This window comes from Artemia sp. Qi Xiang Cuo, chromosome 21 (genome assembly GCF_049724085.1).
Source record: "Artemia sp. Qi Xiang Cuo chromosome 21, ASM4972408v1, whole genome shotgun sequence".
Taxonomy (NCBI): Eukaryota; Metazoa; Arthropoda; class Branchiopoda; order Anostraca; family Artemiidae; genus Artemia; species Artemia sp. Qi Xiang Cuo.
The window spans coordinates 25586874-25605429 of NC_142814.1; the positions used below are offsets into that span (position 1 = coordinate 25586874).

Sequence of the window (18556 nt, forward strand, 5' to 3'; positions counted from 1 at the left end):
TAGGGGCATTCTTGACTATGGAAATGCTAGCAATTGAGGGTTTTAAGCGATTATTTTCGATTATGCTTTCAATCTATTGAGTCAAGTTTTTTCGTAAGCCTAGCCTTTCATAATAGCCAGCAAAAGACAAACCGCTACCACACTACCATCCACGAGTCACACCCCCTCATCATCCGCTAGGACATTTCCATCCTTTTCACTCCGAAAATAAGCTTGTGAATCTAAATTAAACACTTTCTTTATTTGATCACCGGAACTCGGCATTTTATTGCTAGAACGTGACGCTCCACGCAACTCACGCCGCAGTGCAACACAATTACTGCTCTGTGAAACCCTCTGACATCGCCCCATCACCTCCAAGACATTTCTTAGACATTACATGTTGAAAAATATACTTCAATCCATTGATTCAAGTTTCGCAAACCAAACCCTATCATAATAACCTCCAAAAGACTCCACACCATCATGACATTACAGACCTACCATCCACGTGGCACACCCTTTCATCCCCTTCTAGGACATTTTCAACCTATTCAATCAGAAAATAAGCTTGTGAATCTAAATTAAACACATTTTCTTTATTTTAACAGCGAAACTCAGCATTTCATTTCTAGAACGTGACACTCCAAGCAATTCATACCACAAAGCTATACTATTACTGCTTTCTGACACCCCCTTCATCATTCCTAAGACATTTTCAGACATTACATGTTAAAAATTATACTTCAATTCATTGATTTAAGTTTTTTATGAGTGAAGCCTATCATGATGCTTTGCAAAACACCCCCACACACTCACAGCTTTACACACCTGCCCTCTGTCATCCACGTGGCACTCCACCTCGTTACCCTCTAGGGCATTTTCAACCTTTTCACTCCGAAAGTAAGTATGTAAATCTAAATCAAACACTATATTTTCTATTGAAAAGCGGAACTCGACATTTCATTGCTAGAACGTGACACTCCAAGCAATTCACCAAAAAGTGCCATTATTTTACTGTCCCCCTCTGACACCTCCGTCATCATTTCTAACTTTTTCTATCTTCTACCGAAAACTCAGAAGTGAAATGAGACTTCTTTTTCTTCATCGAAAATCTTCAGAATTGAACTGGAATTATTTTTATTTTTGGAAAAATTTGGAATAGAAATTTAACTGTTGGCTCTTCCTTGAGAAACTTCAGAAGAGAACTTGAGCTTTTTCTCTCTTCTTTGAGAAAATTCCGAACTTATGTGGAACTTCTTCTTCCTTAGGAAAACTCAAACTGAACAGCAATTTTTTTATCTTCTTTGAAAAAATTCGGAATCAAACTTTTTAATTCTTCACTTCTTAGTAAATTCAGAAGAGAACTTGAACCTTTTTCTTCTTTGAAAAATTCAGAAATGAAGTGTAGCTTCAGTTAACTACGTTTAAGCTAGGTTCTTTTAATTTAGGTTAGCATGACCGTAATAGGTTTTTCTGAATAGTAACAATTTTTCTCAATAGTGACAATTTCTTTCCAGCAAAGGTAACAAATTTCTATTAAAAGGAACAATTTTCCGTCAATGGTAACAAATTTTTTTAGAAGTAGAAACTTTTTTATCCACAGAAATTCTAACATCTTCCCTCCCCCTCCCCGAATACTTCTTATAGAATAAAAAAATCCAGTCATAACCCTAAATCATTCCTACAAAGTGTGACTTTTTTTCTCTTCCTTGAGAAAATTCTGAACTAAAGTGGAATTCTTTCTTCTTTTGCAAAAGTGAGAACTGAAGGGTAACTTTTTTCTTCTTTGGAAAAAAATCATGAGCATGACCGCTCATGCTGACCTAAGTTAAATTAGCCTAACTTGAACGTAGTTAACTTAATGTAGTTAAGTGAAGTTACACATCAGTTCTGAATTTTACAATGAAGAAAAAAGTTCAAGTTCTCTTCTGAATTTATCATAGAAGTGAAGAATTAAAAGTTCCATGCTGAATTTTTCCAAAGAAGAGAAAAAAATTACTGTTCAGTTCTGATTTTTAAGGAAGAAGAAGTTCCATTTAAGTTAGGAGGTTTTTCAAAAAAGAGAAAAAATATTCAAGTTCTCTTCTGAATTTTCTCAAAGTAGAGAAAATAGAGTTTCATTTCGATTCCAAATTTTTCCAAAGAAAAGAAATAGTTCCAGCTCAATTCTGAATTTTCTCAATGAAGAAAAAGAAGTCTCAGTTCACTTCTGAATTTTCGAAAAAACTTGAATAAATAGATTGAAAGCATAATCGAAAATAATTGCTTAAGACTCTCAATTGCTAGCATATCCATAGTTAAAATTGCCCCTAGATGTGTGTGAAAACGGTATCGCAGTACCATTCCGCTCTCGTGTCTGAATTTTTTAAGCCCTGGATCTATTAAACCCGAGGAAAATAAAAAAAAATATGAAGAAATATATCAATATAATATATTAAAACTCTCAAAACATTGTTCCCATAAGCCCTAAAAAATATTAAAAATATGAAATAAATGTTGAAATATGGTAAATAGTTGTTTAAAATCCTCAAGTGCTAGCATAGCCATAGTCAAAAGTGCCCTCAGATGTGTATAAAAAAGTTATTGCAGTGCCACTCTGATCTCCAAGTTGAATGTTGTAAGCCCTGGATCTAAACCCCGATGGAAATAATGAAAAATATAAAAAACTCTTAAAATAATATCATAAAAACTCTCAGACCTTGAGCCATAAGCCCTAAAAATTATTAAAAATATGAAACAAATGCTTGCACAGTGATTGTATAGTAGCTGTTGTCAGTAGATGAAGCGCTGAAAATGAAGAGGCTCTACTAAAGCTTCTAGATCCCAATCTCCAGGGACATCTTTTGTCTTTTGGACGGATATTCTTAATCCCCACTTCATCTTCTCTGTCCTTTCGCTGGCACTTATTGATGATTAAATCAATTCCTATTCCACGGTTACACTGCATTTACTAGTTATTTTGTTTGAAGATATACTTTTTGACTTATTTATTGATTTATTTTCCTTATTCTATGTAGTTTTGAAATGTGATATGGTTATTTTAGATGACCGATTGAAGTTTCGCGCAATTTTACACAATTCTCATTCGGCTCTGGGCATCTGATGTAACTTTGACACATCTTACCCATCCTCTTGGATTCAGCCTGACCAATTGACTGTTCGAATCACAGTATAAATATTAAACAGTAGCGAAAATTTAGTTACGAAATAGGACACATTACAGCGCGTGGAAAGGGAAGTTATCAATACGTCAGAGCAATAGATTCTGATCAATTGGTTTTCCACAATACCAACGTAAGGCGCTAAAAAATTGTTATTGCGCGTGCGCAAAGGCGGAGTCACAAAAAGTGTGCGACTGATGTGTCCAAAAATATTTAATGGAGAGTGTAGCAATTTTCGCTAGTGTTTAATATTTATACAGTGGGTCGAATCTGCTCTCCCCTCTTTCGTATTCAAGATAATTACCAAATTACGTTATTTTGTTTTTTTCGGACTTGCAGAAATAGTTGTAAAAGGGAGCTTTCATATCGAATTATTTTTGCAGTATCTTGGGACATCTTACAAAAAACACCCTGATTAGCAGCCGGTCGATAATGACAGATTGTGAATGACAGGATTGTCTTTCGAGAATATTTGGAACTCAATTTTGAGTTTTTTCACGTTTCCTTAATATTTATAGCATGTAACATAACAATTTTTGAATAGGCCTAGACGAATTAACTGTTGTCTTTCATTGTCGCATCTTATTAATACTGAAATTTTAATTAACTTCTTGGGGCCCATTAAGGTTTGCTATCCCTCTTAAACATTTAATTTTGTGACAAGACTATAGCTGTAACTTGCGCCGAAAGGTCGAAATACTTCTATCATTGGATTCATTAGTTTTAAATACATTCATTTATGAGCCAGAATTATGGTGTTACTTAGACTTTTTTTTGGAGAATGATCTAAACGTCTTTTAAAATTTGCCTACTTCTGTATGTGTCTGACAGATTTTCAGCGTATGTTTTATTTTAAAATAATCCAATAAATGGATAAAGCTGAATCTCGGCTGTCTAATAAGGGCAAAATTGTTGTTTTTCGTTGAGTGAATACCGCACAACTACAGAAAAATAAAATACCAAAGAACATACTTTGAATTGCACATAGAACATACTTTAAATAAGGGAACAATATTTAGGAACCGAATCTTAATATATACGATGAGTAGAGTATATAAATAAAAAGGTATAGAAAAGAAAATTTAAAGAGTGCAACTTTTTTCGACTGATTGGCCCGAATGTGACCAGCTAAGGGGAAACTATCCTATTGCCCCCATGGCCAGTCACCCTTGAAGGGAAGTAATTCAAGAGTCTATCGTAAAGAGCGACAGAATGTTTAAATAAGACCTTGTATTAAGGGTTTGTGACCATTCTTTACTGATTAATGAATCAGTTTCTTCAGAGCCGTCTTCAAACTTTGCAAAGCTTCATACAAAACACATTAGAAGTCAGTGCGACTGTCTCAGCGTGAAGAAAGACTATGCTTACGCCAATCGATGCTTTCGGTGATAATCATTCTTTTTGTGAATTGTAAGTGTCTGTAACCCTCACGAACCTGGTAAAAATCATGTAACGCTACAGGCAACACACCTAAAGCAACTATTTCTTCGTTGTACGGTAAGTCATTTGGTTTGCAATGCTCGCAAGAGAGCGTGCGTTTTTTTTCTACCTGTCTTCTGAGAATGTGTTTGGCTTCTAATTGACAAATCAGAAAGCAAAGACGAATATCATTTCATACTTAGAACTGAACTAATGCTCACAGACCTATAAATAATTTTATTTCCTATAAAAAAGAAAAACATAGCTTAATTATATTTCGTCTCTTGATATGATGGTCTGTTAGCAGCCATATTATTTGTGAAACTTATGTTAGAAAGTACAATCTATCGGCTTTGGGCTGGGCTATTGGTAAACCTTCCATTGCTACTGCCTTAAGTTGTAAAGCATATGCCATTCAAGGTGGTTAAAATCTTTTGTTCGCTTAGATTGGGATGGGTTTCATTTGTCGTTATATGCATTGGCCTTGGCCTCAAACCCGATGAGTTTTATGGCATTTTACATGAAACCAGTGTCGAAAATACAGTGAATTACTTAGTTTTTTTTTCTCCCAATGAATTATCTGCTTGTTTAAGACCCGCTGTTTTCTCCATTGCAACTAAATTCAGTGGCGTCAATTCATGGAAATGTAGAGGGAGGGGGAAAATGTAGTTTTTGGAATGGGAGGAGGGATTTTTTCAATTAAAACACCTAAAAAGTATTTTCGAAATGTAGAGGGGGGCAAAAAATTGGGAGTTTAGGCTTTAAAGTTATATCTTTTTTCTATGAAAAGTGAGACTTTAATTAAATCTTGGTCTGATCATAAACTTGGGGGGAAAAATTAGACATTTGAAAGATTGAGTTAGGTATCCATGATATAGGGAGGGGCGAAGAAACATGGAGGGAAAAACTCAAGCAAAAAAATTTGATTGGGTCTAGATTACTGCTGTGTAAATAATCATTAGATGCCAAATTATGGTCATATTTCCTGATAGATCATTGATGTTGCAAGGGCGGGTTTATTGTAATTGCCTACTAAGCACACAGACCAATCATAATTATTTTATTCCACCCGTAGATTTTCTGACGTTTCAGATCCATCCCGTGTTCTTCTATGAGAGGGCATTAACCTTTTACGCGCACATGGAATTTCAAAATAGTGGCATGTGTGAAACAGGTGTTTTGAAATCTGTCACATTTAATACTTTTTTATTTGCTTATTATTAATTTATTTATGGGAGAAGGCATGAGTAGAATTTTCTAATTTAACAGTAATATTAAGTTTCTTTTCGCTCAACGATGTGTTTAATTTCAACTGATGAATGGATGTTTTTCGGGCAAATAACTGGTTAGTAATTTTCGTTTTGTATGCAGACACGATATTAACCTCCATTATGTTAAGACCAACTTTTTCAGAAATATTTTGGAATGTTGGGATAAGGGAATTTTTATTGTCTGGTGTGGAAGCACAACGCTCTGGTCTCTAATTCTGCCTACCCCACTTCTGACCCGTTATCCGGGATCTTCAGTTTACGTTTTTGGCCTCAGATTAGTGCCCTGTCCCAGATTTTGCAATCAACCATAGAGACCTACCGAAACACTTACTTAAAATTTATCTTTGTTTGAAGGGGTGAAGCAGGGGCGATTCTCCAGCATTTTTATTGGGGGGGGGGGCAAGAGGGGTCCATATCTGGATAGTCAAAGGGCATGGGATGTATAATATTTTTTTCTCCACATTATTGGGGGGGGTAAATGCCCCCCCCCTTGCCACCCCCAAACGACGTCCCTGGGGTAAAGCGAAATTTGGATGAACCAAAAAAGATAAACACGGGGGAATATATGAGAACTATACAAAGCTATTGGGAAATGGTTTCAAAGAAATTTGATACGTTTGATTTTAATAAGCTCGTCATCAGCATGCTGGATAGATAATTTTAATAGCAAATCTTTACAATTATTGTTCGGAGAGTTTTTGGGAGGAGTTTGGTACCGGAAGGTTTTGAAGAAACCCCTACACCTGTTATGTAAACACTTGTTTGTGATTTATTTTATACAAAAGTAGTGATATTTGTCAGCAAAAAGAAGAAAATAACATAGAGAAAACTCTAAAATCAGCCATAACATGTAATTGTAACGATTAACTGAACTTCTCCTCAAGACCTGCAAATGTTTCAAGCAACTGATTTCTGGTCTTTGGCTTACCACGCTGGCTTACCAACCAAAAAGTTTCTCGGGCCTCATAGCAACCAAGAAACTATAGCAAGCTAAATGTGCGCGAAATGATTCATAGAGCAAAATCTGGGGGAGGGGGGCAATGTAACGAGGGTGCTAATAAGTAAAATCTGGGGGGGGGGCAATATGACAAGGGTGCCAACAATTGACCAAATTGACAATTTATTTTTAAAAAAGAGTGAAAACAGAAAAAACAAGGAATGAGGGCGTCAGAAAAAACCTTGGGGACCCAAGCTCCCTGGTCCAATCTCGCCAAGCTCGCTTAAGAGCCTGGGTCCGAAGATTACAGCCCATGCACCCCATTTCTATGTCCGGCCAGATAATTGCTGGATAAGGCTGGATAATGGTTGGATAAGGCCAAATAATGGTCTTGTAAAAATGTCACAACTGAAAGTCAGAGTTCTCTCGCTGCAAAAAAATTTGTTCTTAGCATGCTGCTGCATGAAATTAGTAACTCATTCAGCAAAAAAATTACAGCTAAGATACTAGGAATAGTATGCTTGTAGCTTGAGCCACTTTTTTTTACGAATCAGTTCTACTATTTAAAGCAATCATCTAAAATGAATAACATCGTTAGGTTGTTACACCAAAGGCAATCCTGAAATTTCAGAACCAAAATTAGACTATGTGCTTTTTTAGTGTTTTTTTTTTCTATCTCAATCACTATGTGACATTATTATATAAACGCATTTCAGCAAGGTCATGAGCGGAGCATTGAGAGCAGGCGCAAAGGTAAACATTTTATTTCCCGAGTTTAGAGGGGAAGATTAAACCTGCGAAATTGAACAAGAGTTGAACCTTGACCTGATCCTCTAGGAGGATCCTGACCTGATTTTGATTGACTAGGAGGTATGCCTTTTAAAATAATTTGCTACTCCTTCCAAGTTTTACTATTTAACAAGCAACTCGTAAATTAAATAAGAGGAACGGTTTTGCTCATTCCGCTTAAAATGCTACAAAAAACTTTGTCTGAAACTTCGGTTGAGTTATCAATGGACTGTGTAAATGTAGACTGTTATATTGGGACAAATAATTATTAGTAATTAAAAATTAAGAAGGACGAAGATTGCGCCAAAAATAAATAAGAAATCCCAAAAAGATATTATAAATACATAAACTTCTGCGAAACACAAGAGATAAAACGATCATCTAACAGAGAAAAGGCTTGATAAAAATGAAAAAAAATAAAAAATGCCGCAAGAGGGACCTAGAAGGTCATAGAAGCAATGCGTAAGTAAGTACGGAACCTTAGGGTAGGGGTAGTTGTTCCCCTGAAAAACTCATTCCTTCCAGAAAACTCAACAAGAAGGCGTTCAAATCTGCATATTGACTGTAGACTACAGATTTACCCCCCCCCCCCCCTCTCTCTCTCTCTTTTTGACCAGCTGGTTTTCACCCTTTTGTAAAAATTCCTAGCTATATCCATTTAATAAGCAGGTCAAAGCCAACTTTGTCTTGGCTCTAAAATAACATCTATGCAGCGTCATCTTTGAGTTTCAGTATATCTTCCCTTGAATCTAAGTTATAAATATGCATGTTTGAGTTGTTTAGTCAACAATTTTTTTTTTCTTTGTTGCTGAACCCAGCCTTCCAATCTTTTTGGTTACTTAAAAAGGGCACTAGAACTTCTAATATCCGTTCCAATGAGCCCTCTACCGATGTTCTAGGACCATCGGTTCGATACGATCACCCCTGAAAAAATTCTTTATTTACTATATAAACGAAATTCTATATTTTTGCAGATAGGAGCTTGAAACCTCTACATTATGGTTTTCTGATACGCTGAACCTGATGGTGTGATTTTCATTAAGATTTTTTTACTTTTAGTGGTGGTTTCTCCCCTTGTTCTAAAAATCAGGCAAATTTTCTCAGGTTCGTAGCCTTTTATGATTAACACTAAGCTTAATGAATCTCATATATTTGGAATTTTCTCAGGCTCGTAACCTTTGATGGGTAACACTAAACTTGATACATCTTATATGTTTGGAATCACTGTAATAAACCGATTCTTTTGATACATCAATTGTTATCAAAATACCGTTTTCTAGAGTCACGTCGCTCCTTTCTTGCAGTTTATTACCACGAACTGTTTGATCAGACCTGAACACAGAACTGTGTTCCGCAGGATGGGGTACAAATTGCAAAAGAAAACGCAAATAACTGGCAAAATCTTATGGAAAATATAGTTGATTACAGTTAAACTTGTAAAGTAATAAAATTCGGGAGGAGCACAGCCCTAAATCTCCCTTCTGAATACTTGTCTGCCACTTATCGCTAAAACCTCCATCCGAATATAGACTTTCTGATAACCAAATTTGGTCGAAATTTAAAGATTATTTGGGGACAAAATAATTTAATAAGTTCAAATGCTTTTAAATGGAACCTAGTACATAGTTTAAATGTACATAATTCCTTATTAGAGATCACATTTGAATAGTGGTTGGTCTGGTTCATTGTAAATATTAAAGACATAAAAAAAGATTTGGATCTGTCAGCAAATCTATCAGCACATTTGGTTTTATCAATCTTACTCAGTCAAGACAAAGTGTTTCGGTTGTAAGCTTCGTCTGTTATGAAGCATTGTTTTCTCTCATTGTCATATTTGTTGTTGATTGTGTGACGAACTCAATTTAAATTTATGTCTTTTCAAATGGTAACCAAATGCAGATGATCTGTCAATAACTTAGTATGAAGGTTTCTTTATTGCTGAGAATTGATCATTCAACACAAAAGGAGATGGAATGTCCGTTCTTATTAATCGGCTTATGTGATGAGAGCTTGTTGTTCATGGCCATAGCCAAAAATTTTTCTAGGTGATAATTTGCCAGCTAGGAGACGTGGGGGGTTTAATCGTGTTTGGTCGAAATTTAGCTCCACAATTCCTTCTGAGGATTTTATTGCAGACAATATATTTTTTAAGGTGGGTACTGCCTATCTGGGTCGTATCGAAGATTTATTTCTGGAGGGGGGAGGTTTACGAAATAAATTTTGGTACTGTTCTATTAGCCGGGCAACACGCATCGAAAAAAGCAAAAATCAGATAGCCATTACCTGGTAATTGGATGTCTAACGCAGCATAAACAAGGGTTTCTCACTCCGGAAACTATAGGCCTATTTAAAGTTTAGTTATTTTGGGGGTTTAGGGGGTAAAAGGGCACCTAGGTAGGGTTAGGTTCTGTATTTAATATATGCTATGCTTAGCCCCCACCCTAATGTGGAAATATAAAGCCCAAATTCGTTCATGTACTATTATATTTTCGTCCTATTTTGTTTTATTTTATTAACATTAACCAAACTTCACTTCTCGCGTGTTGCCCGGCTATTAGAACAGTACCGAACTTTTTTCAGGGGGGATTTAAAAATTAAAAAACAACTTTAAAAAACGCATCAAAAATTTGTTTATATTCATTTTCTTACTTTTTTACGAGTCGGATGAACATTTCGGTGGGGGGGGGGGAGGGTTAAACCTCCTAACCTCCTTTGGATAAGGCCTTGCTGCCCACTCTTGCCCTCTAGCTGCGTCCATGTGGCTACAACTTGTATAGTCTTTAGATCAAGTCAAGATCAGCACGGAAGGTTGTCTTGACTGACTAGAAAAATAGTCTAATTGAACATAAAAATAGACGCTGTCGGGTTTAATCGGAATGTAACTTTAGCGACCTTCAAGGAAGATCGGTGGGGTATTAGGCACAAGGTAAAGGTAATGATCTTGTCTTTTATGAACGAGTAGATTCTGCACTGGGTCGCTTCGCCGATATAGGTGGCACGGAAAATGGGAGTAATCTACGAAGAGTTGAAGCCAGAATTGAATGAAGAAGAGACCCCCCAAAATCTCAAATCAAGACACGCTACCTGTTATTTTTTTTTTTTTTTTTTTTTAGCAATTGTGTTATAGAGCTACTTGGCTCTACTGAAAATTATTGGAAATAGCGACTCTCAAATAATGATAAATAAATAAAAGTTCAAATAGGGATCTAATCGTTTCGATTTTTTAACCAATCAATAAATTGCTGGTGCAGTCAATGGAAAACCTGTTTTTTGTATGGGATATGGGTACTGTTGCATTATGCGGACGCCGGTATATACTGTATCAAGGAAACGAGAGACGAAACCCGCCAAACGGGTTATTTGCAAGAGATGCAAAGCGTGGTTTTATTTGCGTTTACGATATTTAAACTGTTGTTTTTGGGGTTTAGTGGGGGGGAGGTACCTAGGTTAGATTACGTATTCAATATATGCTATGCTTTACCCCCTCCCCCCCCCCTAATGTGCAAATTTTTGACAATATTGGGATAAAAGGCAAAGTTATGTAATTTGTTTCTTTATTTGACCCATCTTCTTCTAATATTTCTGGTTCCATCAACTTTTTTTTCCTTTTTTTCAATTATTGGAGAAATCATATTTTTTAGATAGTCATTCCCTGGTAGAATAGCCTTTATAAAAATCAGTTCATTGCTTATGTTTCCAGTTGATAATAGCTTTAAAGCACTATAAGCTAAAGAAATAACCCCTTTCCTTTATATGAGAATTAGGGTAGTCGGAGTAAAAGACAAGTAACCGCTGTTATTAGAAAGGGGGGTACCAGCGCGACGATAACCACGTGGTTTATGGTTTTCTCACTGAGAATGAAAAAACAGAAATTTTCTCAGTTGGAAAAACAGGAATTTTCTCACTTTTATGTCTGTTTTTATGGATGGTTATATGTGTTGGTTGATTTATTTGATGTTTTTCATGGTTGTCAACATCAAATTATGGATGTTTTATGGTTTTTGTCAGCAAGAATTTGAAAGACAGGATCTCTCTAACATTTATGTCTGTTTTTATGGTTTTTGTCTGTGAGAATGGAAAAACTGTAACTCTCTCACATTTAAGGATGACAACAGCAATTTATATTCATGTTTTTTGTCTGTTCATTTTCAGTGAGAATGGATATGCTCGAGGCGAATGTTATGATATTGTTAGGCTAACCTAACCTAAGAACTTGATTTACATAATCAGTGTGGCAATTATTGAGTCACGAAGGGGGAATTAAGAAACATTATTGTTTCTTTGATCTTGAGGCAAACCTAACCTGAGAACTTCATTTACATAATCGGTGGAGGAATATTTTGATTCACGAAGGGGGAATTAAGAAACAAACATGGCTTCTTTGATCTTTAGGCGAACCTAACCTGAGAACATGATTTACATAATCGGCGAGGAAATTATTGATTCACGAAGGGGAATTAAGAAACATTATGGCTTCTTTAATCTTAGGTCTGAGGGATAAACGTTCTTTAGGTCAGAGAGAAAAATTAATATTTTATTTTTAAATAGGGCTTCATTGATCTTTAGTGTCAGGAATCAATGACATCACTTGTTATCTTGGAATTATGTGGGAGTCTAAAGAGATAGAAATTCAATTTTTAAATGCGGCTTCACTGAGCTTTAAGTTGGAGAGATAATTTGATATTCTAACGAAACCTTAATAGTTTAGCTAGCAACATTTATGAGATGAAGAGATTAACATAGGAAAGGGTTTCCTAGAAATTTGAAAAGTGAAAGCACAGAGATGCCTAAAAACAAAAGGAACACACAGAAATTGCTTTTAGGGGGGTATTTGGGCGAAACGGTTTTAGACAGCTTATGAGATTATTTTGGCTAAAAAGTTAGAGACATTTTAAAAGATGATTTTAGAAAAAAGTTTTGAAGAGGTTTTGAGTGTGGTCGTTATAGTAAACAAGTTCTATTTGAAAAGTGTCATGAGGGCCTCTAACCCAGCCCCAAAGTGCTCCAATCGCCATACCCAGATCCAAAAGGCTCCGATACCCAAACCCCAAATTCGAAGGAACCCCTTCGTCCCCCAAGGCTACCCCAGCTCCCCCCCCCCCCCCAAACCCCCAAAGGCCAAACCCGGGCCCCATCTTTCGTTGATGTATGTTGACTGAAACCTATGATTTGGGGTGTAAGGGTTGCTATTTTTGAATTTTCTAATTTTAATTTCTTAGTCTTTCATAGGTATGTGTCGTCTGAAACCTATGATTTGGAAAGGGTGGTTTGCTATTTTGACCTTTCTCAGCTAGATTTCTTAGCCTTACATATGTACGTGTTGTCAGAAAATTATTATTTAGGATGTATCGTTTGCTATTTGGACTTTTCAGAGCTAGAATTCTTAGAGGTGTTCGGTGTCTGAAACTTCGATTTTGGGATGAGTAGTTTGCTATTTAAAACATTTGTGAGCTAGGCTTTACTCGTAAATCATAGGTGAATGTTGTCAGAAAATTATGATTTGGGATATGTAAATTACTATTTCGGGCTTTTCTGAGCTAGATTTCTTAGACCCTCATAAGTGTTTGTGGTCTGAAAACTATAGTTTGGGATGAGTAGTTTGCTATTTTTAACCATTCAGAGATGTATTTCTTATCCTTTCATATGTGTTTGTTGTCTGAAAACTATGATTTGGGATATGTAAATTACTATTTTTGACTTTTCTGAGCTGGATTTCTTAGCCTTTCATAGGTGTTAATTGTCTGAAACCTATAGTTTGGGATGAGTAGTTTGCTTTTTGACGTTTAATAGCTGGAGTTGTTAGATTATCGTTGGTGTTTGTTGAATGAAAATTATTATTTGGGATATGTAAAATACTATTTCTGGCTTTTCTAAGCTAGATTTCTTAGTCTTTCTTTGGTTTGTGTTGTATGAAACCTATGATTTGGGATTTCTAATTTTGCTTTTTTGACTTTTCAGAACTAAGTTTCTTACTTCCTCATAGGTGTTCAGTGTCTGAAACCTATATATTGTGATCAGTAGTTTTCTATTTCAGGCTTTTTTGAGCTAAGGATACATAGTCTATCATATGTGTGTGGTGACTTAAAATTATAAGTTGAGGTTTATAATTTGCTATTTCATGCCCTTCTGAGCTAATGTTTCATAGTATTTCGTACGTGAATGTTGTCTGAAACTTGTGGTTTTGGATATGTAAATTTATATTTCGGGCTTTTTTAAGTTGGCTTTCGTAGTATGTTGTTGGTGTGTGTTGACTGAAACCTATGATTTGGGATATAAGGTTCTTAGTCTTTCGTTGGTGTGTGTTGTCTGAAGCCTGGTGTGTGTTGACTGAAACCTATGATTTGGGTTATAAGGTTCTTAGTCTTTCGTTGGTGTGTGTTGTCTGAAACCTGTGATTTGGGATTTGTAGTTTGCTTTTGGGACTTTTCAGAGCTAGGATTCATAGTCCCTCATTTATATATGCTTTCTGAAACCAATAGTTTAGGATGAGTAGTTTGCTATTTCAGGTTTTTCTGAGCAAAGGTTTCTTAGTATTTCGTAGGTGTGAGTTGTCTGAAACTTTTGATTTGAGGTGTGTAATTTGCTATTTCAGGCTTTTCTGAGCTAAGGTTTCTTAGTCTTTCGTAGGTGACTGTTTTCTGAAACTTTAGATTCCGGAAATTAATTTTATAGTCGCATGCATTTAGAAGCCAGATTTCAGCGCCCTTTTTTATTGTGTTATCTCAGCGCACATTAAGTATTTATGGGTTGTTCGCTATTTTTGAAGAGTCTTTGAAGGATGAGTTGGCCATTTAGTTAGATGCGCTGTCAGAAAACTATGATTTTATATGCTTAATTTACTATTTCTTTCTTTTCTGATCTAGGTTTCTTAGAATCTAATATGTGCGTTTCATAGGCTGTCAGAAAATTATGATTTGGGATTTGTAGTTTGCTTTTTAGACTTTTCAGAGCTAGGATTATTAGTCCCTCATAGGTGTTTGTTGTCTGAAACCTATAGTTTGGGATGAATAGTTTGCTATTTCAAGCTTTTCTGAGCTAAGGTTTCTTAGTATTTCATAGGTGTGTGCTGTCTGAAACTTATGATTTGATGTATGCAATTTACTATTTCTTACTTTCATAACCTGATTTCGTAGTCGTTCGTAGGTATGTGGTGTCTGTAACATATGATTCGGGATTTTTTGGTTTATATTTTTTTACTTTTCTGAGCTGTACTTCTTAACCTTTTGTAGATGTGTGTTGTCTTAAATCTATGATTTGGGAAGGAACTGTTTGATATTTTTTACTTTTCTGAGCCAGATTTCTTAGCATTTCATATGTCTGTGCTTTCAGAAAATTATGATTTGGGAGGTGTAGTTTGATTTTTGGACTTGTAAGAGCTAGGTTTCTTAGTCCCCAATAGGTGTTTGTTGTCTGAAACTTCTAGTTTGGAATGAGTAGTTGAATATTTCATGCTTTTCTGAGCTAAAGTTTCTAAGTATTTCGTAGGTGAAGTTTCCACGTCAGTTTTAAGTTTACCAAGACATACGTAATTTAAAATTCAGTTCTAATTTTTCCACAGAACATAGGAAAAGGTATATTATGATTCTGATTATTTTCTATGAAGATACAAAGTTTCACTCTAATTCTAAATTTTCTTAAATCCAATTCCAACTTTTCTCAAAGAGATGAAACATTTTAAAGTTCAATTTTAAATTTTTTCAACGAATTCAAGGAAAGTTCAAGTTCTCTTCTGAATTTTCTTAATGAAAAATAAATTAGTTATTGATCATTTATATTTTTACAAATAATATAAAAGTTTTCCACTTTATTTCAGATCTGTCTCGAAGAAATCAAAAATTCAAAATACTATTCCAAATCTTAAATAGAAGATATATAAGTTCAAGTTCTCTTAGGAATTTTACCAAAGAACATAATTCAATTCTAATTTCTCCAGAGAAAACATAAATCTTTCACTTCAGTTCATTATTTCACAAAGACATAAAGAAATTTAGAGTTCAATTCTAAATTTTTCAGTGTAAGAAAGAAAAAGTAATACCATACTTGTGAATATTTTCACGTAAGATAAAAAGTTCTAGTTCAATCTAAAATTTTCTCAACGAAGTGCAGAAAAGTTCAAGCTCCCTACTGAATTTTACAAAGAATAAATCTGAGTTCTAATTTGACCCGAGAAAATGAAAATCTTCCCCTTAAGTTCTTATATTTCCCAAATGCATAAAGAGATTTAAAGTTCAATTCTAAATTTTTCAGTGGAAGATAGAAAAAGTAATACCATACTTTTGAATGTTTTCACGGAAGATTAAAAGTTCTAGTTCAATTTTAAATTTTCTCAACGAAGTGAAGAAGAATTCAAGTTCTCTTCTGAATTTTACCAAAGAACACAATTCAATTCTAATTTCACCAGAGAAAATAAAAATCTTCCACTTCAGTTCTTTATTTCACAAAGACATAAAGAAATTTAAAGTTCAATTCTAAATTTGTCGTTGGAAGATAAAAAAAGTAATACCTTACTTGTGAATGTTTTAAAGGACCATAGAAAGTTCTACTTTATTTTAAAATTTTCTAAACAAAGAGAAGAAAAATTCAAGTTCTATAATGAATTCTAGCAAAGAACATAATTCATTTATAATTTCTACAGAGAAATCAAAAATCTTTAACTTAATTTATATATTTCAAAAAAACAGTTCGATTCTACATTTTTTAAATGAAAGATAGAAAGAGTAATACCGTACTTGTGAATATTTTCCTGGAAGATAAAAAGTTCTAATTCAATTAAAAATTTTCTCAACAAAGTGAAGACGAATTCAAGTTCTCTCCTGAATTTTTCCAAAGAATACAATTCAATTCCAATTTAACCAGAGAAAATCAAAATCTTCCAAATGCTTTCTTTATTTCACAAAGACCTAAAGAAATTTAAATTTCAATTCTAAATTTTTCCGTGGACGATGGAAAAATTAATACAATACTTGTGAATATTTTCTCGAAGAGATGAAAAATTTTAAATACTGTTCCAAATTTTTCACAGAAGATAAAAAAGTTCAAGTTCTCATCGGAATTTTACCAGAGAAAATAATTCATTTATCATTTCTTAAGAAAAAACAAAACTCCTACGCTTCTGTTCTAAATTTCACAAAGGAATAATTAAATTTAGAGTTAAATTCTAGATTTTTTGGTAAAAGATAGAAAAGTAATACCTTACTTGTGAATATTATCCCGGAAGATAAAAAGCTCTAATTCAATTTAAAATTTTCTCAACGAATTGAAGAAAAATTCAAGTTCTCTTCTGAATTTTATCACAGAACATAAGTCAATTCTAATTTCACCAGAGAAAATAAAAATCTTCCACTTTAGTTCTATATTTCACAAAGACATAATGAAATTTAAAGTTCAATTCTAAATTTTTCGGTGGAAGATAGAAAAAGTAATACCATACTTGTGAATATTTTCTCGAATATATGAAAAATTTAAAATACTGTTCCAAATTTTCCAAAGAATATAAAAAAGTTCAAGTTTTCTTCTTAGTTTTACCAGATAACATAATTCATTTATAATTTCTTCAGTGAATAAAAAAATCTTACACTTCTGTTATATATTTCACAAAGAAATAAAGAAATTTAGAGTTCAATTCTAAATTTTTCGATTGAAAATAGAAAAAGTAATACCATACTTGTGAATAGTTTCTTGAAGAGATGAAAAATTTAAAATACTCTTCCAAATTTTTCACAGAAGATAAAAAGGTTCAAGTCCTCTTCGGAATTTTAACAAAGAACACATTTCAATTCTAATTTTTCCAGAGAAACTAAAAACTTGTGATTATTTTCACGGCAGATAAAAAGTTCTAGTTAAATTTAAAATTTTCTTAATGAAGTGCAGAAAAGTTCAAGTTCTCTTCTGAACATTACCAAAGAACACACTTCAATTCTAATTTCTCCAAAGAAAATAAAAATCTTCCACTTCAGTTTTAAGTTCCACAATAAAATAAAGAAATTTAAACTTCTATTCTAAATTTTTAGATGAAAGATGGAAAAAGTAATACTATGATTGTGATTATTTTCAATGAAGATCAAAAGTTTCACTTTATTTATAATTTTTCTTAAATTCAGTTCTGATTTTTCTCAAAGAGATGAAAAATTTAAAGTTCTGTTCCAAATTTTTCATAGAAGATAGAAAAAGTTACACATTGATTGTGAATATTCAACATGAAGATAAGGAACTCCACTTTAATTCAGAGCTTTCTCGAAGAAGTGCAAAAAGTTCAAGTTCTCTTCTGAATTTTCTTAAGGAAGAGAAAAAAGTTAGCTCAATTCTGAATTTTACCAATGAAAATGAAAAAACCTTCCATTTCAATTCATCATTTCTCAAAGACTTAAGAAATTAAAGTTCAGTTCAAAATTTTTTTATAGAAAATAGTAAAAGTTGTACTGAGAGTATTATTATTTTTCGGTGAATATAAAAAGTTTCACTTAAATTCTAAATTTATTAAATTCACTTCCGATTTTTTTTCAAAGAGATGAAAAGTTTAAAGTTCAGTTACAAATTTTTCATATAATATAGAAGAATTTATTTATGGATTTTGGATATTCGAAATGAAGATAAGGAGCATCACTTTGATCTTGAGCTTTCTTGAAGAAGTGCAAATTTTTCAAGTTCTCTTCTGAATTTTATTAAAGAAAATAAGTAAATAAGCTTAATTATGAATTTTAACAATGAAAATAAAAAAAGCTTCCACTTCAGTTATAAATTTCTAAAGGACATAAAAAATTCAAAGTTCTCTTCTAATTTTTACAAGAAAATAAAAAGGTTCCACTTCAGTTCTGATTTTTTCTAAAAGAAATGAAAAATTCAAATTTCTATTCTAATTTTAAATTAAATTTTAGCCCCTTTGTCTTATGGATTTACCCATCAAATTTTTAAATTAGAAATTGAGTGACTCCTTCTATTATTAAAGACAATCCCTCAAACTCGTTCATCTAACCTCCAAAACAATAGGTTAGGTTAGG

General features: G+C 33.7%; 1 protein-coding gene across 1 annotated transcript in view; it reads left to right on the forward strand.

Moving 5' to 3' along the window:
- The first annotated feature begins 5805 nt into the window (after positions 1–5805).
- Positions 5806–18556, forward strand: part of B4 (imaginal disc development protein B4) — a 95607-nt gene continuing 82856 nt past the window's right edge. The window contains exon 1 of the mRNA XM_089106752.1: positions 5806–5907. The gene's annotated coding sequence lies outside the window, so the exon portion shown is untranslated. The remainder of the gene's footprint in view (positions 5908–18556) is intronic.